This window comes from Pteronotus mesoamericanus, unplaced genomic scaffold (genome assembly GCF_021234165.1).
Source record: "Pteronotus mesoamericanus isolate MK-2021 breed Mesoamerican mustached bat unplaced genomic scaffold, CSHL_Meso_final contig_82, whole genome shotgun sequence".
Lineage (NCBI taxonomy): Eukaryota > Metazoa > Chordata > Mammalia > Chiroptera > Mormoopidae > Pteronotus > Pteronotus mesoamericanus.
The window spans coordinates 11,347,865-11,375,843 of NW_026555265.1; the positions used below are offsets into that span (position 1 = coordinate 11,347,865).

General features: G+C 34.8%; 1 pseudogene; it reads left to right on the forward strand.

The window, feature by feature from the left end:
- On the forward strand, window positions 1-27,539 carry LOC129079801 (cyclin-dependent kinase 4-like; annotated as a pseudogene).
- The last annotated feature ends 440 nt before the right edge of the window (window positions 27,540-27,979 follow it).

A 27,979-nucleotide genomic window follows, 5' to 3' on the forward strand; every position in this document is an offset into this window, starting at 1 on the left:
ATGGCTCTCCAGCTGATGACCTGCATTGGCACCGTGCATTGGCCTGTTCTCTCCATGGACCATGCAGAGGCCATGTGGCCTGTGACCTCCAGGAGGGAGCTTCTCTTGCTTTCTTATCCACCTGGTGATGCAAAGTCTGGTATGTTCAAATGCTCTCTCATCTGGGAGTACATGACCTTCCAGTCCTAGCAGCCACATTGCCCATGGACTCCAAGAGGGAACCTGAAATAGACAGCAGCACAGAATAAGCTAAACTACCTGGAAGGGGAATATACTTAGCGGCTGCCCACAGGCTCCAAAAGACTACACTTTAAATTTAAGCGGGAACTCTGGACACTGCCTTTTGTTTTGTTCTTGCTAAAGAAATGGGCACTGAGACAAGAGTCCACCATTCTGCAAGATCTCACAGCATCTGAATAAAACCTCTTTCCTTTTTCACCAGCAACTGCCTCAAGAGTTTGGCTTTGTGGCAGCAGGCAGATAACCCCCTTTTTTTTCTTTGATAACACATGTGATTATTGATAGTGAGAGGATGGACAAGGGAACATATTGATATTGTATTTCTATGAATTATTAAGCAAGGTCATTAACAGAATGGTGTGTGAAGGTAGTGCTAGCATTAAAGGCAGTAAAAAATATGAAATGTATAGTCTGGAGTAGAGTAGAATGAATTTGCTAGCAGCACAGAGTAAGATTAACTGTAAGGATATCAGGAATATTTTTCTGAGCTGACATAACAAAACATCTGTTCCCCACCAAGTTTAAATTTGTAACTCTAACACTCGATGTAAACTATCTTTCTCATAAAGTGATATAGTAGGTGGTAGCTATATGTAGCTACTGAACACTTGAAATGTGACTAGCACATGTTATGACTGTAGGGAAGGGAAGATTTCAGGCATATTGTATATAGTATGTATGTTGCATTTAATTCTCAATTGCATATGCCAGGTTACTTTGCACCAAAGTAAAACTTTAGAGACACAGTGTGTAGGAGCACATATACAGGGGAATAGAGAAAAGGAGATGAACTGACATCGATACACTTACTGAGTGCTTACAATATGTCAGGTGCTTTATGAGTGGTGTGTTTCATTTAGTTCTCACAAAACCCCTAAAATAGGAGTTGTTATTCCTTTTTTTAATTGATTTTAGAGAGGGGGGAAAAATAAGGAGGGGAGAGAGAGAAAGAAACATTGATTTGTTGTTCCCCTTATTTATGCATCCATTGGTTGATTCTTGTATGTGTCCTGACAGGAGATGAACCCACAACCTTGACATATGGGGACACAGCATTCTACCAACTGAGCGCTGATCAGGGTCTGTTATTCCCTCTTTTAAAAGCACAAGAAAACTGCAGTTTAAGAGCATAGAGCTAGTAAAATGGCAGATCCAACATTCAAAATCTGTCTTTCTCCAAACACTCTATGCTTTTCAACTATTTCATGCTGCAAAATTATGTTCCATAAAGACAAATGTTAAATGTGTCTAGATGCAAAAGCTCCCCCAAAGCCCAGGTTCTCCATGCATAAGGAGCACCAGTCTCACTTGGGGGCCCCAAATTTTGCCCACATGGTTACTCAATGTCACTTTTTCCTATGACCTCTATTAAAAAGTAAAGAAAATGCACAATTTGATTTCAGAACTGTCTCTGGGCACATGCACAAAATGAATAATATTGAGGGTAAAGGGAAGGTCTTGTTAGAACCATTCCCGCCCCTTGCCATGGGCTTCCCTGGGAGGCTGGGTTTTGAACTAGGTGAAACTCCACATCAAGTTCAAAACAATTGTTCTTTGAAGTTGTGTGTGTACAGGAACATGTCTTTCTTCCTTGATAGGCTTACAGAAATGAAAATCTGTTGGATGACACGCAACCTGCCGTTTCAAAACTTCTCAAGAACCCTGGGGATTTTGCAGCCATCTGGAATTTGTTGTCATGCTATGATTTCTGCAGGTTTATTTAACTTTTAATCTTTCCAGTCACATCCTTTATTGTTTGCTCTATGCATAATTTTTGCATTATATAGTCTTAAAAAAGAACAGTGGGCTAAAACTGCTCAACTTAATCACAAACATGACTGAAAGAATCCAATGTCTTAAAATTATTTCCCTCTTTCCTCACATTAAAACAAATGTTTTGGCTGCAACATATTTGTTGTTCAGAAATTAAATCCTATCCTCTGGAGGAACACAGTATAAAGCAGGTTTGAATGAAGGCTACATACTTTCAGGATTCATTATTAGCAGTGATGGTAACTGTAGTTTGTGTTTAGTTGCTATGTATTTTCCTAGGTGTTAATCTCCTTGGATTTTAGCTGTTTCTCATGTTTCTAAACCATAGAATGTTAAGATCAGAAAGAGAAATTCTGATTATGTAATTACGAACAGGATAGCTGACCTAAAAATGAGTTTGCTACAGCTTAATTTAGTATGAGATAACGTTTGCCTAAAATTCAATCTTTTTTGAATACTGTTGTATTTTATTTCCTGTTTTCTTAATAATAATTTTTATTTTAATACTTATGAGTCTGGGGCAGTTTCTAGTTTCTCCACAGAGGTTCCTGTGGTCTCTGACACATCCTGCCACTGTGAGGGGCCTGTGCTGAGTGCTGCTGCCTTATGTCTCACACAGGCAGCTCTGCTGAACCCCTAACCCCATGAGCTGCACACTAACTCATGGTCTTTTCTGCAACGATTGTTATGTTTGCCTGAGTTCTATAACTAGGTGTCTCACTACTTTGTTTCCTTGTACTCTGAGTCTCTCAGAATGCTGTTCATAGCCTCACAATAGAATTCTTAGGGATGGATACTAACTTGTAATGCAAGCCATGAGTAGAATGCTACTCCAAGCTGAATAGAACATCCAAAGTCACCATTCTGGGGTCCGTCTTAGTTAAAGTATTTTTTTTATGTCTTAGAATTGTGTTTTTTTCCCTCATCTGCAAGATATTTCCAGTAGTTATTATTATGGCATGTCCCACTTCTTTCCCAGTTACTTTTATTTATTTTTCTGTCACCTGCACCAGTGAACACCCTGATCATGGCAGACAGTAGGTGCTTCAACTTTGTTGCTCCCTAGTCTGTACTCCCACTGAGTTACTTGTTCATCAATTATCTTTGAAGGCCAACTATGCACTGAGCACTTTGTGATACTAAGATGGACTACACAATTTGTAGATATATAAAAAAATTAAATGAAGAAAATATATAATTTTGAGATTAAAATTCAAAAAGTCAAACACATGAGTGAAAACTTCCGTAAATTTTGTTATATCAACTTCGCAAATATTTTATATGATGAAGAAAACCCAAACTTACTATCATAACAGTTATAGGACAAAAGAAAGCCTGAGAATATATTTATATCAAACATATGATTAGTTAAAAAACAAAAAGAGAAATCTACAAGCAAATAAGGAAAAGATTAATAATTGAGTAAGTACAAGGAAAGACTACAAACAATACAAAAACGTTTGAAAAGATACATTTACTTATTCATTTATCATATGTTTATTAGTTTATGCATGATGTGTCAGGGACTATGAAAACACTGATAAACAATAGTGGGGGAAAAAAACAACAAAAAAAATTCATACTCTCCTGTAGGGCAGCAAAAAGAAATAAACAAAAGTTAAAAGCAAAAATGAATTGAAAGGGAACACAGTGGATCAGTTTTTGTTTTTTAATCAGGAAAAAAGACCTTACCCAAACGAGCTTAACTTAATATTACTATTATTTGAGCAATACAAATTAAAACAATGAGGGTAACTTTTTAATCCACCAGACTGGGGTAGAGAAATTATGTCAAAATGTGGGGAGTATAATTTTGTATCCCAGAACACATGTTGGAGTCCTAATCCTCAGTACTTCAGAATGTGGTATTATTTGGAAATAAGTCTACATAGAGGTAATCAAGTTAAAATTAGATCATTAGGTCAAATTCAATGCAACTTGTAAAAAGGATAGATTTGAAAACAGAATAGGTATGCATTGAAGGAAGGCAATGTGAAGACACAAAAAGAGGAAATGGCCCATAGGAGGGATGGCCACATGTCTGGAATGATACATTTATAAGCTTAAAATAACATAAATTTATTTTCTTACATTCTGTATGCTGAAAGTCCAGTTTGAGTCTCACCACTTCTAAAACTGAGGTGTCAAAAATACTGGATTTCTTTCTTGATGTTCCAGGGGAAAATCTGGTTCTGTGTGTTTTCCAACCTTTTAGGTGCTATCTGAATTTCTTGGCTTATGACCCCTTCCTCCATCTTCGGATCCCTCAACAGTGAGTAGAGTCTCTCTCACACCACATCGCTCTGACCTCTTCTGTTTTCTGCTTCCACTTTTAAGAAACCGTGCCATTACCTTGGGCCTACTCAGAATGTGTAGGACAATTTCTCTATTGCAATGTTGATTGACAACCTTAATATCTGCAACCTTAACTCACCTTTGCCATATATTATATTATTAACAAATTCCTGGGATTAGAAGGTGAACTTCTTTAGTGGGCCATTATTTTGCCTACTGCCTTAGTTTTGACTCGGTGGTTTAAACAACACACATTAATTTCTCATAGCTCTGGAGGCTGGAATCTGACATATCTTCTAGATTTTTTCTTTTCATTTCACTCTGATTAAGAAATATGTATTTAATCACTTCCAAGTGGGCAAAACATATCAGCTATTCAAAAACCATCTTGTCTCCCTTTATGTCCCTGAGTAGGACAATCGCACATAGAGGTGTTTCCCAGTTAGGCTAACAACCAGTCCGAGACATTGTCCCATGTGTCACGGTCCTGCCAAGATCCACTGCAGAATATCTTATACTCCTTATTCAGTATGTCTGTGAAAATCTCTTGATAATAATTTAACACACTTTTTAATATTCTTATTTTTTTGACTATTTAATCTACCCATCTTTTATGTAAGCACTTTTTAAAGTTCTCTCAGATTTCAAGGGTTTGTTTACCAATTGCTCTCATTATTTACTTGATACATTAATTGAATCTGGGATCGCTCTAGATAAATCATTCCATCCTGACTCACTTCGTTTTTTTCAATAATTACCCTTTTGGTTCTGGTGATACCTAAAACATCTTTCTTTTGAAATCTTCTCTTTAAAAGCACTCAGACTCAGCTTCATTTCTTTTTTACTTTCATACCTGCCTATTTGGTTCTCTAAGATCTTAAATGTTCTCTTAAATTCTCTCTCTTCTTCCAGTTTAACAAGCTTGTTTCTCTTTATAATTCTTCCATACCCACACTGCTTCACACTTCTGTTTTGAAAGTAAATCTAAAGAAACATGTCTTTAAAGCAAATTCAAATATTCTTTGATTTCATATGAAAATCTGATTTATGGAAAAGAGAGTCTACCAGGCACATATGTTTCAAATTATTTTCATTGCCTTTGGTTTACAATGACTTCAAGAATTTTTTTTCATTACTGTATCCAAGAAGATGGCATGTTACCTTTATAATTAGGAGCCCCGGTTCTTTTATGTAGGTTTTCCTTTTTAAACTTTACCATATATGTAGTAGTCACAGCCTAGGTCTCTGAAATCTAAATTCAAGAATAGAGCCTGTATGATTAATATATGCAGAGCCAAGTGAAATCCTTGTGGTGGATGGCAGACCATCAGCCATGGGCCAACTGCAGGAATCCCAGTTTAGTCCACATGGTTTAGTTCCCTCACTTGGAAATAAATGAACTAAAAACAACAGAAAGGAAAATATAAATTTAGATAGGAACCTAATGTTTCTCATTAATTATAGAATCTCTTATTTAGAGGCACAGATGACATGGTTAATTATTAGCACATTTTATTTCAAGGCATAAATCCATGCAGCATTTAGTTCAGTCCTGGCCTTCTACCTGGCTGAAAAATGCAATAAGAACAACAGCAAAAAAATTATTCTCCCCAAAGAACACATCAGTTAATGAGAAGTTGGGGAAACTGAGTATAGCAGTGCATTCCCATCATAGAAATGACAGATGACAAGTTGCTGCATTTAAATAAACATAATTCATCTGAAACAATGCAGCATGGCTGGACTGTGGATTGCATGTAAAGAAATAAAGTGAAAGCAAGGAGAGAGGACAGCAGAGGAAATATCACCGAGGTCTTATAATTCATGATAAGCTATTTGTTCTTAAATCCAATCTCAAGAACATGATTACTGACATATTTTAAAAAAGAAAGGAATATAAGACACTCATTTTAGAAAGATCACTCAGGCTGCACCATGAGAAATATATTGAACACATACAATCCATGAGTCAAGAAGTTCCACTGAGGAAACATCAGAGTCATCCAAGTAAGAAATGACTGTGGTCTGCTTTTTTAAAACATGTAGTAAAGATGGAAAATAACTGAATGCACTTGGGAGATATTAAATAAATGGAATCCACAGGGTCTGTTAAAGTACTGGACTATCACAGCACTGAATCATAATGCAATATAATTATTTTTTGTAATCATACCCTTCATTAGACTGAAAGCTATGTGATAGCAAAGGAGCAGGTATCAGGGATAATTTTATCTGATTAAAATTAAAAAGCAAGTATAATGTAAATAAAGTCAGTGAGAGAGGTAGAAGTAAGGGACTTGGAGTCAGAACATGCAATGTTTGTAATTTCACTGATGAGATTTTTTTGTCATAAATTCTAGATTATGATTCTGGTATGGTATTGATATACACTAAAGTTGACAATTTTTGGAGTTGAAAGACTAAATAAATTTGAGATTGATTTGCTAAATAAGGTATACAGATAGACAGATACACATGTATGTATATGTATATCTTTTATGGTAATGGTAGGAATTAGAGTAAGGTGGAGAGCTTGAAGTTCATCACACAATTCCTCAGTGAATGAACAGTGAGACAGAGGTGATGAGTAGGCAGCAATGAGGAGTACTCCTGTATGCACAGTACTAGAAATAAAGATCTACAATATTGTAAAGAAAGATAATCAAAGAAGTAGATATTTAAATATGGAATAGAAAAGTAATAGTATAAAAAGGTCAATAAACATTAAAGGATCATACCATTACATATGATCTTGGGAGTATAAATAGTCAATTAGTAAGATAAATTTCTGGGGAAAGTTTTTCCTCAGCAAAGCACTAGATATCAGATAGATCCTTAATGCTTTTGCAGATAAAGCTCTGAAGATTCCACAGATGTTGATACAGATGAATGAAGGACCATGAATGAAATAACAGGGATTACTTGGATTAACAAAATTGGTTATAGACTGTAGCAGTAGAGACATGAAAGGGTTAAAGAAAGGACACAGTGATGGACCAGGGAAAAATATTGTTAAAAAGAGTTCATATCTCCAGAGCATAATTTTTGCTGAATTTATCTAAAAATATTTCAAGAATAAACTCTGAACCAAATCACTCCCAAGAGTCATGAAATATATATATGGATATTTGTCTTACAGAATGTGTATCTGAAATAACAGACTAAAAAGCACCAAGTGTATTCTGTCCCTACACAAACACAGAAACACAGAAAAACACACAAGCTCAGACAGAATCAAATGACATACAAGTACTTCAGAATGAGAAGAGTATATTCTCCTTATCCAAGTGCTTTGAATAGTTACTTCAAGAACATTTAATGAAATAAAAAAAAATTTGATCAGTTTCAACATTTCCACAAGCCATTTTGTTCTAAAAATATTATTTTAGTCATTTGAATAATTTTACCTATTCTACTCAATAAAATAGTCCTTCTATCAAGAGTCCAGCAGTACACATTCATTTTCATTTTTGTAGCGTGAAGATAGCTGATATCAAGATTGCTTTAGTTTAGAGAGCACCCAAGATAATATCTTTTTTTGCAAGCCAATCAACTGTCTTCATTGGTATGTGTCAAACTGTATTTCTTCTAAATGATTTTTAAAAATTGGTTCATTAACTTGTTTTTGGAAATTGTGTATGGAACATTGTGATATCAATGACTTAGAAATGCTCACTTGGTTCATTAGCATGAGCCAAGTTGAATGAGAAAGTTAAATTGCAGTAAATGAAATGGCTTTTTGTTCAGCTCTCCTTAAGGCTCAGTGTGTGTGTGAGTACACATTAATTTAAATTTTGCCAATATCTTGAGTCCATTGTGTTGCCTTTCATCTCATTTATGATTTTGATACATCATTTTTGGTTTATAGTGGTTCTAAAGGGCAAGGGAGATATAAATAGTGGCAATTCTTGGAGAGTGAAGATGGGAGGAAGCTGATATGATTAAGTGGGGAATAAGTGAGATTGTTTACTACCATAATCATGAGGTGGGGCTCAACAGATTAATACCAAAATTATTTGATACAATTTTGGTTTTATTCATAATAAATAAAATGATATGATGTAAAAGTTTGTACCCCACCAAAATTCATATATGGAAATACGAACCCCCCTAGGTGATGGTATTAGGAAGTAAGGCCTTTGGGAGGTGATTTGGTTGATCTTATGAATGGGATGAGTGCTCTTATAATGGGGGCCCTGTGGAGCTCTTCAGCCCCTCCACCACGTGAGCACACAGTGAGAAGACCATGTCAATGGGGAAGCAAGCTCTCACCAGATGACGAATATGGGCCTTGATCTTGGATTTCCCAGACTCCAAAACTACAAGAGGATTGTCTCACATGACTATAGGAAATACAGAGTTCCACAATCTTCTCTCTGCAAACAAGAGATCAAGGGAAGCCAGTAGTATATTTCCAGTATGATTCAAAAGACCTGGGAAACAGGGTAGCTGAAGGCATAAATTCGAGTCCAAGAGTAAGAGAAAACTGAAGTCCTCCAGCTCAGGCAGGCAGATGTGCAAGAAAGGGGACAAACTCAGTTTTGTTCTAATCAAGCACTTAACAAATTAGATGAGGCCAACCCACAATGCGAAGGACAATCTACTTTATTGAGTCTATGGAGTCAAATGCTAATCTCAGAAGCACCCTCACAGACTACCCAGAAACAATGTTTAATCTGGGTAGTTTATGTCCCAGTCAAAAGTGACACGTGAAATTAGCCCTCACAGCTTCTGAATGATTTACTGAATTAATTGGTTTAGCTTCTGTCTTCATTTTAGGATTTGGTCTTTAGCACTATAAAGTATCTTTTTTGTGTCTCACAATGCTTTTTGTCTCACTTAATGATTTGAAGTCTACCTTGGATCTGTCAACCTAAGAAACATTCCAAACCTGTAGAAAAATTTTATGAGTTTATTTGAGCCAAACTGATTACAATTATCAGGAAGGAATATCTCAGTAGATTGAAAAAATGCTCCAGACAATGGCATTTTTACCACTTATTTTATATATTAGAATCAAAGGAGCAGGTATAAGTAGCTTTATATAAAATCCATTGGTGGTAGATTAGGGAGGTGAGAGAAAGATTAGGGAAATCCCTGAGAATGGATAAAAGTAAAATGATACACAAACACTCCTTTTACATTGGTGGGTACAGGATAGTTAACAATTAACATATACAGCACATAGAGATGGTATGCTGGAGAACAAGATAACAATGAGGGATTTTGTGGTTTCCTGTTCTGCTGAGAGACTGTGCCCTGAGGGGCCTGGAAAAAGGGAATTACTCTGACATTCTAAAGGTATGATATTGTAGATGCAAAAAGACAGTAGACAGGCTCTAATAAAGAGGAAGACACTGTTCCAGGTCAGCATCTTCCCAGACAAATGTTTACCTTTACCTTACCTGAGTCTGTCTATTGTCTTTTTACATCTACAATAACATATCTTTAGAATGTCGGAGTAATTCCCTTTTTCCAGGCCCCTCAGGGCACAGTCTCTCAGCAGAACAGGAAACCACAAAATCCCTCATTGTTATCTTGTTCTCCAGCATACCATCTCTATGACTACCCACTCTCACTCACTCTTTGTTAGGAAGTTTCATTCCAGATCATCCTACATGTTTACTTCAGGTCTTTGAGTTTGTAGGGCACCGTGCAGGCCTCTCTGAACTTGTTGGATTTAGTATGAGGCCGCTTTCTCATCCACACATGAGATGTGTAAGTTCTGTTTTCATTTTGTAAGCTTTATTCATTTTGTTATTTTCAGCTTAATTTAAATTACTGCATTTTAAGTGTGCTTCTTATACATGGCTTAGAGTTACATTTTTTTGAAGGATCAATTTTAAAATATTTTTCTTTAAATAGACAAGTAAAACCCATTTCTATTTGTTCACATGAGTCATGTTCAGACCCAATTTTGTCACATTATCCTATGTTCTAAATTCTGTTGGTATTTCATATTTACTGTGTTTATCTGTTTGGTTGTCTTCTTTTTCTCTAATTTTTTACTGGCTTTTAGAAAAGCTTGTCTTTCCATTCTAGCATTTGTTTCTTAAAATACTATTTGCAGAAACTTAAAACACTTTTTCTTATTTAAACTTTTACTTTCTGAAAGCTTTCAACAATATCCTTTGAATTCCATCTATTTCACCTCTTGTTTTCTCTCCTTCCATTTGATTTCTTGTGTTTTTTTCTTTTTGTCCTACAAAATAAAAAATGCTATTAATAGTGGCACATTATTATTTAATCCAAGAGCCCACCCTTTCTTAAATTTTAGCTCTGCAATTAAATGTATGAAATACTTAGTAAGTATTTCTTTACATGGTTTTCAGTTATCATTTGGTTGGTTGAAGCATGTCTTTTAGTAAATTTCTTGTACACATTTGTAAAGTCTTTCCAAAGTTCTGGCATATTCAACACTGGTTTTATGCCCTTGAAATTTGAAAGAGAGCTTAGTCTGCACTTTAAGTTGTTTTTCTTTTTATTTTTTAAGTTTTTACTTTATTGTCTAAAGTTTCTTAAAAATTCTATTCCTTATTTCCTCTCAGTGCATGTTTTTCAAAGAATAGGATGTCATTTTGGCTCTTTTGCCTTTGCAATCTATTTTATCTCTTTGCCTGAGGCCTTGTGATTTTCTTTTAACTTTTAAAGACTTTTAATTTCACTGTAATAAATGAGGTCTGCTAAGGAGGTATGCAGCCACGTAATATGAAAAATAGAGACATTTACTGAAGACGATACAAGATACAAGAAACATTGTACATATTAAAATGACCCCTCAGTCCCCTTCAAAGTAGGCACCTTGGGACCCAACACAGTTCTCCCAATTGGTAGCAGCTGCCCCAACAGTATTTCACTGAATGTCATCAGTGGTCTGAACCTCATCAGTGGTCTGAACTCTCTTTCCTCTCAAAGGTGACTTTAGTTTTAGGAAAAGAAAAAAGTCACAGAGCGCCAAATTCTGGACTATAGGGAGGCTGAGTCACGTGGGTGCTTTGAGGTTTCACCCAAAACACTCTGCACAAGACGTGATGCCTGAGTAGGTGCATTGTTTTGACGAACATGCCAATCACCAGTTGCCCATAGCTGTGGCCTTCTGAATCATATGAATAATTTCTATGGTGGAATGTTCAAGCTTAATGCAAAATTTGATGCAGATTTATTGCTCTACTCACTCAGTCATTTTTTAATGCTATAGCTACATAGGACACGTGTTCACTCAATGGTGTTTACTGCCCCTACTGACTAGAGTAGTGAAGTTGTCACTGTTCATGCAAGCGCATTCCAGTCCTCTCTCCTTGGCTGCCAGGTTACTTAGATGTCTCACAAACTGTTCTCTTTATATTAACAATGGTTGAACTTTTTCTGGACATATCTCGTGTCTTAAAGTGGTGTGTTCGTAGTCAATTTCCCTAGTAACCAGTCGGATTTTTCAAAATGGAGATTAATATTGACTTTTTTCTGGAAAATTTTCTTGAATTTTATTTTTTCAGTATTATTTCTATTATATTGTTTTGACTTTGTTCATCATAGTCACTATTTTGCATGTCTTCAACCTGATCTGCCCATATTCCTTTTCAACCACTTTTACTTCGGATTGTTTTGTTTCTTTATCTCATTTTTATTTTTTTGGCTGATTTCCTGTTCTTATTCCAAGTCTTTTATTAAGTTTTTGTTTGAATCCACCCCAACACTCTGCTACTTGGGAACCTTCTAATTAAATCTTTATTTCTGAAATGATTTTGTCTTTTTCTTATTTCGTTTCCTAAGTTCATTCAAATCATGTTTCAATTATTCTTGGTTTTTTTCCCACTTTTGTCTCTGCATTTTAAGCTCTGATTTAAAATTGTTTTTAATATTCTCAAATTATTAAATATTTTTAATATTTTAAAGTCTTATTTGAGATAATTATTTCATTTTGGAATATACTATTATCATTATTTTCAGTTTTACTGATAGCATTTTGCCAAGATTTTTCATCAGTAGAAAAGTTTTTATTCATATATTTTGCTTTTTGTCAGTATTGTTTGTTAATGATTTCAGTCTGCTTGTTCCTACTCCTATTTTTTTCATAGTCTCTGGTTTGGGAGTGTTCATTTAGTCCAGCTCAAGGATCTTCTGTGTGGGTTCTTATGGAGAGTTCGCGATAATGGTAGGGAGTGTCTGGTTCCTGTTTCATTGCTGCAGAATGGATCTTTAATTTTTGTCTCTTATATGCTTCTTACGTTTATTGCCTCATCTTTAAGATGCACATCATTGTTGTTTTTTATTTAATATTCACCTCTCAACATCTCATTCTTTCCCAGAAGCAATACTTCTAGGAAGCTGTCACTTCCAGTGCTGAACACTTCATGTTCTGGTGGTTTGTTTGTGTTTCTTTACGTCCTCTGTCTCCACTGTAATTCACTGAGTTTTTAAAGACTCCTCTATCTTTCTTGCTGCACTTATGGGTTTTCAATAAATGAAAGACAGAGGGTTGCAGGGTATATTAAAATTTATTTTTTTCTTTATTTATAAGTAGTTTGAATGTTCTCTGCCTCCTGGTATAGATAAAGTTACTGCCTATGATGTTACTTGTTCTTATTGATTTTACATTTTGGGGGCATAATAAGGAAGATATTAAGAATTAGATTTACACCAATTTTCATCAAACCCCAAAATCCTTATAATAAAAAAATGTAAACATTGCAAAGAAGGTAAAGTCTCATTTGGTTTCCCTACTGCTAATTCTCTTTCTTTGCACTCCCTAGGCAAATATAACTACTGTTCTTAGGTTGCTATATTAGAGTCCAGAATTGTGTTTTAAGATGTGGAGAAAAAAGTAATATTTTAAATATATAAAAGACACCATACATATGCTTTACTATTAACTTTCACGTAACAATGTCTCTTAAAGAACTTCTCTTAATATACAGATCTATATCATTCTTTTAAAAAGTCCCATGCTACCTCATCATGTTTACATGACACTAGATATGCCTCAATAGCAAAGCATTTAGTTTGTTTCAAAGTTTTCACTAGTACAATAATTCAATAAAGATTATATTTATAAATCCTTAAGAACCTAATATTGTAGATGATCCAGATCTATGAGTGTGGTTCTGGTTTAGATGATTTTAAAAATATAAAAGAATTGCTGAGGTATGGAGAATGTCTATTTCTAAATTTAGCGGACACAACCAAATTTCCATAGGACATCTTAGCTGTAGCAGTCTGTACTCCCTTTACCAGTAGACATGCACACACTTGAAAACATCTGGCATTTTTTTATCCTCACCTAAGGACATCTTTCACTGCTTTTAGAAAGGAAGGAAGGAGTAGGGCAATAGGGAGAGAGAAACATCCATGTGAAAGAGAAACATTGATTGGTTGCCTCTTGCAGGCCCCCTGACCAGGGATTGAACCCACAATCTAGGTATGTGCCCTGACCAGAAACTAAACTCACAACATTTTTGTGTACAGTACAACACTCTAACCAACTGAGCTACACCAGCCAAGGCAGTTTTTGACATTATTCACCTTAGAACTATTCATCCACCTAATGGGTGATATATATCCTACTCATATTTTAATTTTTGTCTCTCATGTTACTACTTTAAATATGTTCCTTTTGTAGCTCATTTTCAATTTTTATCTCCTTTCCTAGGTACTGTTTCTGTATCCTAAATCATTTTCTGTTTAAAATTTATTCTTTGGTATAAAGCAATTCTTTTATATATTCAGAATAGTAAATTTTGGTCAGCAATATGACTTGGCATATTTTCTCCTCCTATTTTTCTGTCAAAGTTGAATTTTATTTTGTCAAAGATAAATTCTAAATACATTGCTAATAACCTTTATCAAATGTTCCCATTTTTGATATTTATTTGTGTGTTCCAGTATATGTGTGTATGTAATCATCAAAGAAATCTTTCAACTGAAGTTTGTAAATGTAGAATCCTATTTTTTAAAAATAATTTCTTAGCTTTGTTTTACATAGAGAGGTCTTTAGTCCAAGTAGATATTTATTAATGTGTGTAATTGGTACCAAATAATGACACGAGATTATTTTCTTTCTTTAATTTCTAAATAGTCAAATTCTTCAAAACTCTTCATTGAGTAGACTGTTCTTTCTCAACTGATTTTAAATGTCACCTTGATCATGAAATTCACCCTCAGATATGTTTGCTTTTCTTTCTTAGCCTTTTATTTGGTTCTATAATTAATAACATTTGATATCGTAATAATCAATTAGTTACATTAGATTTTGTTTATGGTTCAGGTGGACAAATTCTCTTTCTTTTTCAGCATACTTTGATTATCCTTATTCCTTTATTTTTCTGTATTAAGATTAGATATTTCAAGGTTAATTTTGTTGAGATTTTCATTGAGATGCATTAAATTAACAGATTATTTTGAGGGGAAAATTCACATCTTCAAAACATTTATTCAGTGTACTTGTGAACATAAATCTTCATTTATATCTACATATATAATTTATTAAATGTATACATTTGCTTTTTGATGAAGGTTTTATGCATTTTATTAGATTTACTGATACACATTTTTTTAAAGATCATTTTTTTCCCTAGATTTTATTTATTCATTTTTAGACAGAGGGGAAGGGAGGGAGAAAGCGAGAGAAAAAAACATCAATGTGTGGTTGCCTGTCATGTGCCCCTTACTAGGGACCTGGCCCTCAACCCAGGCATGCGCCCTGACTGGGAATCGAACTGACAGCCCTTTGGTTTGTAGGTCAGCACTCAGTCCACTGAGCCACACCAGCCAGGGCTGATAAATATTTTTAATAGTTTTGTTACCTTGAATATGTTTTTACCCTTTGGCAAATTATATTTGTTCCTTTTCTGGTGTATAGAAAAGCTATTTTTATATGTTTCTATTGTATTTAAATTCAAATACATTTTTTTAAAATTCCAGGGGCAAGTCAAGGAATATATAGCAAGGACTCATGGACAAAGGCAAAGTGGGGAAGGATTGAGGGAGCGAGAGCGGGGAGGAGGGCTGTGGAAAGTGGTGGGGGGAAAGCAGAGACAAATGTATTTGGGGAAAAAAATATAAATAAATAAATAAATAAATAAATAAAAATGAAATTCCTAATACTTGATCAAATGTATCTCTTAAATTCATGTATATATATAATCAAAACTTCTGACAAGAGCGTTAATTTGTCTCTTTCAATTTTTTTTATTTCCCATTTTAATAGTTTATTTTTATTGTATTTTATTTCACTTACTATTTATCAACCTCCACCCACCACTCCCCCCAACCCTGCAATCACCACACTGTTGTCCGTTTCTACGAGTTCTTTTTCTTTTTTGCTTGATACGTCCAACCCATTACCCCCTTTCGTGTCAGCCTGCTCTCTATAAGTCTTTCTTTATTTTACTTGTTAGTTCAGTCTGTTCATTAGATTCCACATTTGAGTGAAATCAAATGGTATTTGACTTATTTCACATAGCATAATTTGAAAGAAAATAAGATTTGTCCAGAAGACCAGCCATTGTTGATATAATGAGAATGGTTTGCACAACATCATTGCAACCTGGCAGACAAGGAGAGCAGACTGGGATGCACATGTGTGAATAATGAGAATTTCACTGTACTAGTCAGTGGTGGTGGTAGATGCTGTTGAGTGAGTATGCGTCCTGTGTGATGATCACATTCAAAATGACTGAACAAGCCTTGGTTGGTGTGGCTCAGTGGGTTGAGCACTGGCCTGTGAACCAAAGGGTCGCTGGTTCGATTCCCAGTCTAGGGCATATGCCTGGGTTGCAGACCAGGTCCCTGGTGGGGGGAACACGAGAGGCAACCACACAGTGATGTTTCTCTCCCTCTCTTTCTCCATCCCTTCCCCTCTCTCTAAAAATAAATAAATAAAATATTTTAAAAACCCAAAATGACTGAATGAGTAGAGCAACAAATCTGCATTAAATTTTGCATTAAGCTTGAACATTCCAAGGTGGAAACTATTCAGATGATTCTGAAGGCTTTCAGGGAAGATGCAATGAGTGCAGTTCAAATAAAAATGTGGCACAAATGCTTCAAAGATGGTCGAGAATCTGTTAAAAGTGATCCACATATGGAAGGCTTGCAACAAGCAGAACACCTGAGGATGTTTAAAGTATATGGAATGCAATCAACAAAGATTGGTTATTGACAGTGTGAGACCTGGAAGCTGATCTGGGGATTCCAAAAACTACCATATCCCATATTTTGAAGCAGGATCTTGGAATTAAATGAGTCATGGCAAAATTTGTTCCCTGGCTTCTGCTACCAGAGGAGAAGGAACATCATGGTGTAGTTGCTAATGATTTGATTCAAACTGCTACCAATGAACCAGATTTCCCCAAGAAGGTCATGACCAGAGATGAATCGGGGGTCTATAGCTATGATCTGGAAATGAAGGCCCAGTCATCGCAATGGAAGTCACCTGGTTCTCCATGCCTGAAGAAGACATGGCAAAGCTGCAGCAATATCAAGGCCATGTTAACTGTGTTTTTTGATTGGGAAAGTGTTGTCCATCATGACTATGCCCTTCCAGGCCAAACAATTAATAAGAAATACTACTTCAATGTTCTTCGTCATTTGAGAGATGCCATATGACAAAAATGGCTGCAGCTATGAGCAACTGATGATTGGCAGATTCATCACTACAATGTGCTCTCTTACGCATCACATCTCATGCAGAGTTTTTTGGTGAAACATCAAATTACCCAGGTGACTCAGCCCCCTTACATCCCAAATTTGTCACCCTGTGACTTCTGGCTTTTCCAAAACTCAATTTACCTTTGAAAAGGAAGAGATTTCAGACCATTGATAAGATTCAAGAAAATATGACAGGGCACTTGATGGCAAATCTAACAAAGGCTTTTGTAGAGTGTTTTGAACAGTGGAAGCAACACTGGGAGAACTGCGTGAGGTCCCAAGGTGCCTGCTTTGAAGGGCACTGAGGCATTATTATCCTGCATACAATGTTTCTTGTGTCTTGTATATTCTTCAATAAATATTTCTATTTTTAATATTACATGGCTGGATACATTCTAGACAGACCTCCTCATATATGTACCCCTATATTTAATTTTATTTCTTAAATTGCTATATAATCCACATGGTTTTAGGATCATTTTATCCTGCCCTTAGATGAAGATAGCACAATCATTTATTTGTCCTACTTTTAATAAATATTGAAAGATATGACTGAAGGTCATTACATCTGAACACATACAGCTTACGAGTAATAGCAAAGGACTAATTTCACATGGTCCTTGATCTCAAAGATATCCAAGGCTTAATTATTTGTTTCTTTTTATTCTTCTTTTTTTTTTTTGTTTTTTTCCTCTGATTTCTTTATCATTCTATCTGTGTAAAACCAGTGTCATGTAGGGCAATTAGAGAACACTGCTGAGAAAAAAAAAAACCCAAAAAGTAAACAGTACCTCTTTTAATTTTCCTGCCAATATCTAATCAAGGATGAGAAGACATAAACTATTATTCTTCAAATTTTTCCATAGATAAAGATCGAAAATATAACATTCCCTCTCAGAAAGCAACAATGGTTTACCCTTTGAGTTAATATGTTGGAGAGCCTTTCTTTGACTGCTCTAGAAACTACAGCAGCTGCTTTTCTTTGCTGTTTTGGGATTCTTTGATGATTTCTTGCTCTCTTCTTAGAACACTCTAAATTGTAAGTTGTTGAAATAATTATAATGATGTTTATACATGGATAATGTTAAAATGTAGCCTTTGAATATATTCTGACCCATGTGACTCCCCTGTTTCTGATCTGAAAATTTAATGCCATATACTCAGGAAAATAAGAAAAAGCCTTCCTCTGGAAGAAAAAATAATTCTTTCCCTTTAATATTTACCAAAAAACATATAAATAGTGTTCATTAAATTTTCAGAAAGGTAGAATATTGATTTTAAAAATCATTGCACAGAATTAGACTTGTATTTTTTATGAAAAATTTTTAAAGTACCATTGTACATGAACACTATTGAGTTTTTTATTTCTAAAATGTTCATAAGAGTGAATTACAAATATGAGAAAATCCAATATATAATGATTTCTAAAAAATTATCAAGGTTAAAGAACAAAGGCAGAAATAATTTTTAAAATGAAAAAAAGATGGAACTATTCTTTAAAGAACTAAAAGACTGGACTTGAAGAGCCCTTTGAAATAGTGTCTTATCAGGACCTTAAGTCAGGTGACTTGATGAATGAATTAGAATGATCTTGAGTGAAAATGTCATTTTGCAATCTGGAATAACAATGACAGAGACAAACTGAGAAGAATAAACCTCCCAAAGAAGGGCACATAGAAAAAAATTAGTTCAATGTCTATTTAATCCATTATATCAAGTCTTTCATTTGCCAAGACAATTAAGAGAATTTATGAAATAGCGAAATTGTGACCCTACATCATATAATGATTTTTCCTAATGAAAATGACAACTGATTATTCATCAAACAAATCAGATAAGGATAATTCTCTATAACTGACTTCTGAGGAAGAAATATTTCTCTCAAAAACCTGACCTTACTAATTATGAAAATGTCCACAAAGTGAAGAAAATCCATCAATCTTATAGGTATGGTAATGGTTTTATATAGAGTTTAGGTCTTCACAGCCAGTGAAGAAAACACGGAGGGGAAGAATCCTTACGTATGTGGTACCCGCTTAAGTAATAGAGCATCACTTAATAGATACAAAAGAATCCCTGCAGGAGAGAAACTTTATAAATATTAGGCCCTTCGGCTTTCATAGAGAGCTTTTAAGTGAGTAATCCCACCTGTTAGTGTTTGTAATAATTTCTTCCACTATAGTTTAACTCTTTACCCCACCAAAGTCCACTCAAGAAGAAAACTGTACCAAAATTATTGATATTAAAAAGTGTTCCATGAGAGATCAACCTTTGCATCCATCAGGATATCTCTATAATTTAGATACAAATAGATGCATTGAAAGTAAAAAATTCAAATATATAAGTGTTTAGTAAAGAAATATTGTATGTTACCTTTAGCGTGCTAAGAAATATTTACCATCATCCTTCTGAAAAGTGTAATTTTGGGTCTTAGGTGATTATGCTTTCCTGTCACTGAGTAGAAAACCTCTTTAAACATACATCAAAGCTAAATGTCAGATTTTATTCAAGGAGGTGCATATATCTTATTATACCTTTCCTATATCTTTCTAATTAAAAATGTTACTTGTAGAATCTGAGGTTCTGAGGTCTTCTTTTATATAAAATTTTATTGCATAGTTGGCTATAGAAGAGAGAAAAAGTTGAAATATAATTAATAGATTGATTAATTCAGGAAAGATGAGTTTCATTGACAACTCTATTGATATCTATAGATGCCCATTCACTTACTACTTGACATCTCCAAACTCAGTTTTCTGGCAACAAAGTTGTCATTACACCAAATAACCTCCCAATATTCTTCCCAGTTCTATATTTCATATTTTTATAAAAAACTATCATTTTATTATTTTTCCCTTAGAAGACTAAGACTAATACTAATATGGCTATTCTAACATTGTCATGAATGAGTGGAATGGGATATTCTCAGAAAGTTCCACAAAGTGGTGAGCCTGGTGGGAGTGCAGATGGATTTAGATAAAGAACACTAAGGAACAATTAAAACTTCAATAAACCTCCAAGTGTGCATAACCAAGTTCAATAAACTTCATGTCAATTTCTTTTAGAAAGTAGTTTTATTTAGCATCATTTGACAAGGCAGTGTCAGTGGAATAGACACCTATTTAAAAATTCTGCCTTCCAGGGTAGAGGTCACTTACAAAAAAATTTATATACATATATAAAATCACCAATACAATCTCAATGATGTTTGTACTTATGTTTATCACTTATCTATCACTTATTTATCTATATCTATGGTCTAATTATTATAAAGACCACAAGTTCAAACTGATTTGTCAAATTCTAATAATCCACAGGTTTATTCTAGCTGCCCTCTTGTTGTTATGTGTAAGAATTTCTTTGGTAGAAGAAGAAAGAAAACATAACAGGCTTGCTCATTCATGCCCCCAACAGAGTTTATTAACTAATATATTCTTCTTAGTTTTAGCCTAGACAAAATGCTATTTTTTAAGTTACATAAGTTGGTTCTTTTGTTCTCCATCTCTAGAGAACCCTGATTAATACACTGTGCAGTCTATTTTGGTTTTGTTCACATCTTGCTGATTTTAATTATGTATTTGTATTTTGGGGTATGTGAAACTATCAAAAGCTACTTAAAGTTACTCTCAAAGAAACATTTTTTTTCTTTTTTCCTTAACCACCTTATTTCTCCTGGTTCTACTTTTTCACACCCACTTTATTATAGGTAACTAATCTTGTAGGTTATATTTTCTGTAATTCTTTTGCACCAATGAACAAATACATCTTTGTTTTCCTCTACCCCCCTTACTTTTCATGAAAATTATACATATTCTTTTGCACTATAGCTTTTCACTTAATAGTATATTCTGGAAATCGCTCTAAAGCAATTCTTAGAGGCTTTTCTTATTCTTTTTATAGCCACATAGCATTGCATTCTGTGGGAGTAGCATACTTCCTTCACTATTCTTCTACTTAAGTGTATTTATGCTGTATGCAATATTTTCCAATTACAAACAACACTAAAATAAATAACCTGGCTCATATTTTTTCTATATTCTTGGTGGTGCATCTTTAGAGTATTAGATGTGGGATTGTTGGGTCAAAATATTAGCCCATATGGCTTTGTTTTTGACAAATTCCCATGTAGAAACATGATATCAATGTGCGTTCCCACTTGCATTATATGGGAGTTTTCGTTTCCCCATAGCGTTGCCAACAAAATTTGTTAATACTTTGATTTTCCCAACCTGATATATGAGAAATAGTAGTTCAGTGTTATTTTCATTTTATTTATCTATGAATGAGATTACATGTTTTTTATATGCTTTATATGTATTTATATACACATACCATATACATATATTACTATTTGCATCTTTTCCCAATTTTTCTATTGGGAAGTGGTAGCAATTTGGGGAAAAAAGATGAAATTAGATCTATACACACATCATACATACTAACAAACTCTAAATTGGTTGGATACCTAAATACAAATAAACAAATAAATAAAAAGAAAGAAAGGATGGAAGAAAAGAATCTATGGAAACACTAGAAGGAAAAATATGGGTAAATTTTTCTTTAATCTTGGTGTAGGGAAAGACTTTCTAACTATAAATGAAAATTCAGAGGAAATTAAAAAATAATAAATTTGATTATATAAAAATAGAACACTTTTGCATAACAAATTTCACCACAAAAAATCTAAGGACAACTGATGAAATAAGAGAGAGTATTTGCAATATATATCAAATAATTTCGTGGGCTGTGAATTTATTTGCTCTTCTGTTTTGATGGTGAAGAAGGGTTGTGAACCCTTTTATTTTATCTTCACCACCCAACTGCCACTTTTCCTCTCTTTAAGCTCATTTTTCTCCCTTAGGAGTTATGCATTTCTAACTGATCCTTTCCATATGGCTGTTCTGTAAATCATGCCTGCTTCTACTTGGTGTCTGCTTCTGCAAGTGGCACCTGCTCCTTTATACCACACACACATTGTAACCTCCTTATAGAATCTATGCTCTGATAAGTCTGAAAACCTCACCAACAATAATAGGTAGGGGATGAACTTTATATTTCTGTGGAGCATGCCAAATCACCCTTTCCTAGCCTTCATTTTCTATCTTCCCCAGTTTTCCTCCTGTGGTTCTCTCTCTTCTTAGCCTTGTGCCTCAGCACAGGTAAGGAAGTAGCATTAGACATTTCATGCTGGGATCAGAGATTTTTCTTTTCACTCACCATTGGTTTGTACTTTCAGCTTTTTCTTTCTTTCAGTTGTTCTGAGGGCATGATTTTGTATAGAATGTACTTACCTTTTCTTATTTTCTTATTTGTTTTGAAGAGGAAGTTTAGGGATGCAGATGGCTATGTCTGATGAATTTTTATTTGATTTAATCAAAGAAAGTCAGATCCACACAGAAGTAAAAGTGGTGAAGATTGACTTGATTAATAAAAGCTATTGTAATAAAGGAAAAGAGACCTCAGTATAATACTGGGCTCAATTCCAAATACAATAAGATAGAAACCATTCCCTAAGATGGGGGTGACAGTGGATGGAAATTTACTAAAGGAAAACTTAGGGGTTAAAGGGGATTCTGGTTAAACTAACTTAACAGGATCCTTGACACAGGCAGATAGGATGATTGGATACCAAGGATGAGGGATGAGGAAATCGATCAAGTATCTAGAGAGTGTGAGAATTCTTGTTAAACTGACAAAGTAGGGTTCTTATTAGAACTGGACTTCTCAAGGAAAGATGCAGAAGCCCAGTATATCAGGACTAGTCAAAACAAGAGCTCAGATGAGTCAAGTTGATCAAGGAGATACTCTTACCAGTTTCCAAATATTATTAATTTTACATAAGTCAATGGGGAATTTTATTTCGTTTATTTAAACAATGTGGACCTGTGTTCTTTCACACAAGTAAGTAATTTGAGATCACTTTGCTCCTTTGAAAGGTTTTTGACTCAAGTGAATACAAAGCTATCTTAATGTGTTGTGATTTTTATCACCACCAATAAGATGAAACCGTTGGAGGTTTCTATCTAATACAGTGTGTATAACTAGATCTTAGCACTCTCTGTCGACTCAGGTATTTGCCTCCTTAACTGCTAGACTGTGTTTCTACTGCCCTTCCTGAGCTACAACTTGAAACTTTTCTCTAGGAAGTGAAATGGTACAGTCACAGTCCACCTTTGGTTTCCTTCTTTCAGGGGTCAAAGCCTTCTTCTGGCTATTGGGTCATATCAAAAAACAGTTGTTTCATATATTTTGTTTGCTTGTCTAGTTACTTATACAAAGAGAGGAATTTCTATAGCAGATACTCCTTCAATAAGAGATGTGACCATCTTGAATCTTACTATAATATTCATTTTGATCATATGCACTGTTGTTTTTCAAAACTTGTGACAACAGTGGACATGGCTAAAGGAATTCATATATCTTTAAATTATAATTTTGTTTTATATTATTTTTAAGTAGAGTATGTGCCTTATATCCAGCTGTCCCAATATTCTTCAAGATAACACATAAGAAATAGAAGAAAATGGCCATATCTATCATATATAGTATATTTTTCTTCCTTTGCCCTTATTTGAAAGTAGAATATACTTTCAAAAAATGATGATTAAAAATTGATAAATTTTTAAATTTCCAAATGCTGAATTTTTTAAAAGATCCAAAACCCTGAAGCACATTTTATTTTCAAATAATTAATAACTACCACCTGGAAAATACAATTTTTATAATGTACAGAATATATTTAAAATATAGAGTATAAAACATGTAGATTTTAGAATATACAAAATAAAGCATATCTCATTTCTTCCTGAAAAAACACATCATGACTTTTATCTAATGGCATTGATTTAAAACTCGTTAACTGAGTCTTCACATAGAGTAATATATGTGAAATAACATGAAGGGTATGATGCTTCTAGTCAAAGAGATGGAATTAATATGTACCATTAAAAATATATGAGGTATAAAGTACAATAACTTTTTTGACAGTAAGTCAAAAGGACTTAGTGAGCCTCAAAATTGTGGAAAGATACCACAGATTTCTCAATTTTCTTTTTTTATAGTTTGAAATTTTATGAGAATCCACATCATTTATTTTAATTCCTTAACTATCCTATCCTTTTATTAACTTAAAATTTTAAAAAATGAGAATAGAACTGTCGAAATGACCATGAAAGTACTTAGTCTTTGTACAAATATATTACTTCTATGTGATTCTATCTCTAAATTATTGATGGGTTACTTTCCAAATTGCAACTTCTTTGTCCCTAACATACACTTATACACAAATGAAGACACTGATTCACAATCTAAAATGTATGCATTTTTACCAATTAATATGATCAGGGCAGTATAGCATGCAGATTGAATATATAAATGTTGACATGTATTAGATCCTGCCTATTAATAGAGTTAGTTAATAGTTAAAGTAGTACAAACTGAACATATTGTACATTGTATTACCCACAGATTTCATATAATTGTATAAGTCAGTTTGAGGAGAACACATCACACTTTAAAACTACTTGAAAGTATTATTTTTGATAAAATAAAGTATAGAAATAAGTTGGCGATATGTAATAGTATACCTTTATTTCAAGATATGAAAGGATAAAAATGTTACATATTACCCATACAACTAATTTTATAAAATAATTTGGTGTCTGTGGTAATTTAGCTATTTTAAAGAATAATTGCTTTGAGATAATATCATTGGTAAATGTAAGTTAATTTTTAAAAAGGAAATTTAAAACCTTTCAGAAATACATATCTTCTGACTCCCATGTTTCCATATTGAAACAATTTCTATATAGTTGTTATTTGTTTATAATTATATGAATTCAACCCTATCTTTAATATCTATCTGATTATTTGGCTATTTACACACACACACATCCATGAAAATAAAGCAATATAGGTACAGGATGGGGCAATCGTACAGTTAGAGTTATGTGTTTGGAAACAGAGTTTATTCTTGTATTATTACTTATTAATTTTTATATTATTTTCCATAATAACAACTGTAAACTTACTTTTGCCCCACCCTGAACAACCTTACCTATGTTTTAAAAATCCTGATTATTTTAGCTGGTTTAAAGCAGTTTTATGTTCAATAGCTGAAGGACAGATCTTTGTTGTATTGTTTGAGAATATTTTAGCAAGGAAAAATTGATGAATTTCATAAGCTGTGTTAAGTATAGATAAGAAGTCAGAATGTAGAGCATGTGTGAGTTAAACATAAAGAGGATGGAAAGACTAAGAACACTGATTATTCACAAGGTACTAAATATGCATGCGGTACCAGAGGCACTAAATAACAAGATACATTAAATATACATAAGACATATAAAGCACTCATTATTCATGAAGTCTTAATTGAGGCACCCATTGATAATACCCATTTTGGTCTTGAGTGTTTTTGCCCATGAAACTCATACAAACCCATCATTTTTTAGCAAGTTAAAAGGCAAACTACAGCTATAAGCCAGGCAAACTTGCCCTGTGTCTGTCTGATAAAGCAAGAGTGTGTCATTTGCCCCAGGCATCTTTGCAGAGTAAGCTCCCTTGCTTGAAATTCACCTCTCATTCTGGTAATCGTGTCCTCACTGGAAAAGCAAAGAGACAGGACAATTAAACATTGCATAACACAGATTCAGGTAGTATAGTCCTTCCAACTCAACACAGATTCAGGTAGTATAGTCTCTCCAACTCATTTGTACTTTTTACTAAATGTTAACTTACTCCATCTCTTCCCCATTGCTTCATGCTGTGTATATTAAATGTACTTAGGAAACTTGGTGATTGGGATATTTTAATTTTGTCTGTGAATCTTTCTGTTTCATGATCAGGGGAAAAGTTTCCTTGTTAGTGTAGTTGGAGTTTACTATTGCAGCAAGCAAGTACCCCCACGCAACAAGGGAAATAAGCCCTACTTAGTTATTTCGTTGGTAGAGAATGAAAGCAATATTACTTTCAGGTGAATGCATACTGCAGTTATTAACTCTTCATCTTCACAGAAAATCAACCTGATTTTTCAAATGCCAATAATTTTGATATGTACATAGATTTCCCCACTATCTGAAAGCAGAGCATTTCTATAAAACCTTTCAAACCCAAATGGTGGAAAGTAAGAAGGTTAGGATACATCTTGTTAATGAATGCACGAAATAAATAGAAATAAAGCATAAACACATATAGACATGGTTGAAAGTTATGGGATCTTGATGCTGAGAAGTTGAGTGCAGTTCCCTAGCACAGAGCTTGGCAATGCCACTCTTACTACTCAGGGTGGGTACCACATCTATAATGATTCTCTGCAAAACAAACTCTGAATATTATTGATACTTTTTGTCTTTTTTCATAAAAGTGAAAATTCTCTTTGGATTTATTTTGACTACCAAGGCAGATACTAATGTAGGCATTTCATAAAGTGTCATTGTTAGTACATGTAAACCTAGGGGAAAGCCCCAAAACTGAAATCTAACTCCATAAGTGGAAAACAAGGTAAAACTGAAGAAAGAGGCCAGCCATTTCTGTCTGGAAATTAACACAGTTTACTAAGGAAAACTTACATATGAGACACTTCTTGGGTTGCTTTAAGACAGTGGATATCCCCCATGCCACTTGGTAAGAGCCAAAGAAATATATAAGATAAAAGGGGGAAGAGTCACAGGTACTAGTGCATGAATGCTTCCAGGTATGAGAAATCACTAACTGAAGTCCTATAACTAAGGATATAAAGAAAAAGCTTTGTTAAGACTCGTAGCAGACCCACTGCCCCACCCCCCACTTAAGGGGTTTCCATGAACCTCTTTGGAAGCTGGTCACATGGTGGGGATGGGGGAAAGGAGGATGCTTCAGCTTGTGGCCTGTGTCTGTGATCAGGCCTGTAACATCTAGCTGCTTTGAACAGACCTCGAAGGGTGAAGCTGATGGGTGTCTGTGAAACTGCCCAAACTGACTAGGAGACCAAAGTGACCCTGGTGTTTGAGCACATGGACCAAGACTTAAGGACGTAGCTAAACAGGGCACTTCCACCAGGCTTTCCAGTAGAGACCATCAAGGATCTTATGTGCCAGTTTCTAAGAGGCCTGGATTTCCTTCATGCCAACTGCATTGTTCACCGAGAACATTCTGGTGGCAAGTCGTGGGACAGTCAAGCTGGCTGCCTTTGGCCTGACCAGAATCTGCAGCTACCAGGTGGTACTTACACTCTGGTACTGTGCTCCAGAAGTTCTTCTATAGTCTACAAATGCAACGCTTCTGGACTTGCGGGGTGTTGGCTGTATCTTTGCAGAGATGTTTCGTTGAAAATCTCTTCTGTGGAGTCTCTGAAGCTAACCAACTAGGCAAAATCTTTGACCTGATTGGGCTGCCCCCAGAGGATGACTGGCCCCGAGATGTCTCTACCCTGAGGAGCCTTTTCCCCCAGAGGGCCCTGCTGAGGGCAGTCCATGATACCCGAGATGGAGGAGTCTGGAGCAGAGCTGCTGCTGGGAATGCTCACTTTTAACACACGTAGGTGAATCTCTGCCTTCTGAGCCCTGCAGCGCTCTTACCTACAAAAGGCAGAAGATAACCCCGAATGAGCAATGGGGTGGCTCCACTAGAACCAAAAGAAGAGAAGCTGTCATTTACCTTCCTTTGAAAACTTGAGTGGAGTGGAAACTCCTGTAGAATCAGCACACATGTCAAGAAACAGACTACCACAACCTTAGAAACCTCCCTCATGCCTGTTTTCCACAAAGGTATCCTGACTTCTAATAATATGTTAGTTTTACCTGCTTCTTTGTTAGTTTTTTCTTTGTATCCTCTTAAAAGACCCACACACAGAGTTGTCCACAGGCACTCACACTAGGCTCTGGTGAAAGGATAGTGGGTCTAAGGGCGCCAGACAAATACAAGGAAACCTTTAGTTGTGTGGCTCCAAGGCAAGGCCTGAAAGGACAGCTTCCATTGTCCCTCTGTTAAGTTCGCCACCCACACAACCAAATCTGCATCTACATTAACCTGGTAAACACCTTTTGCT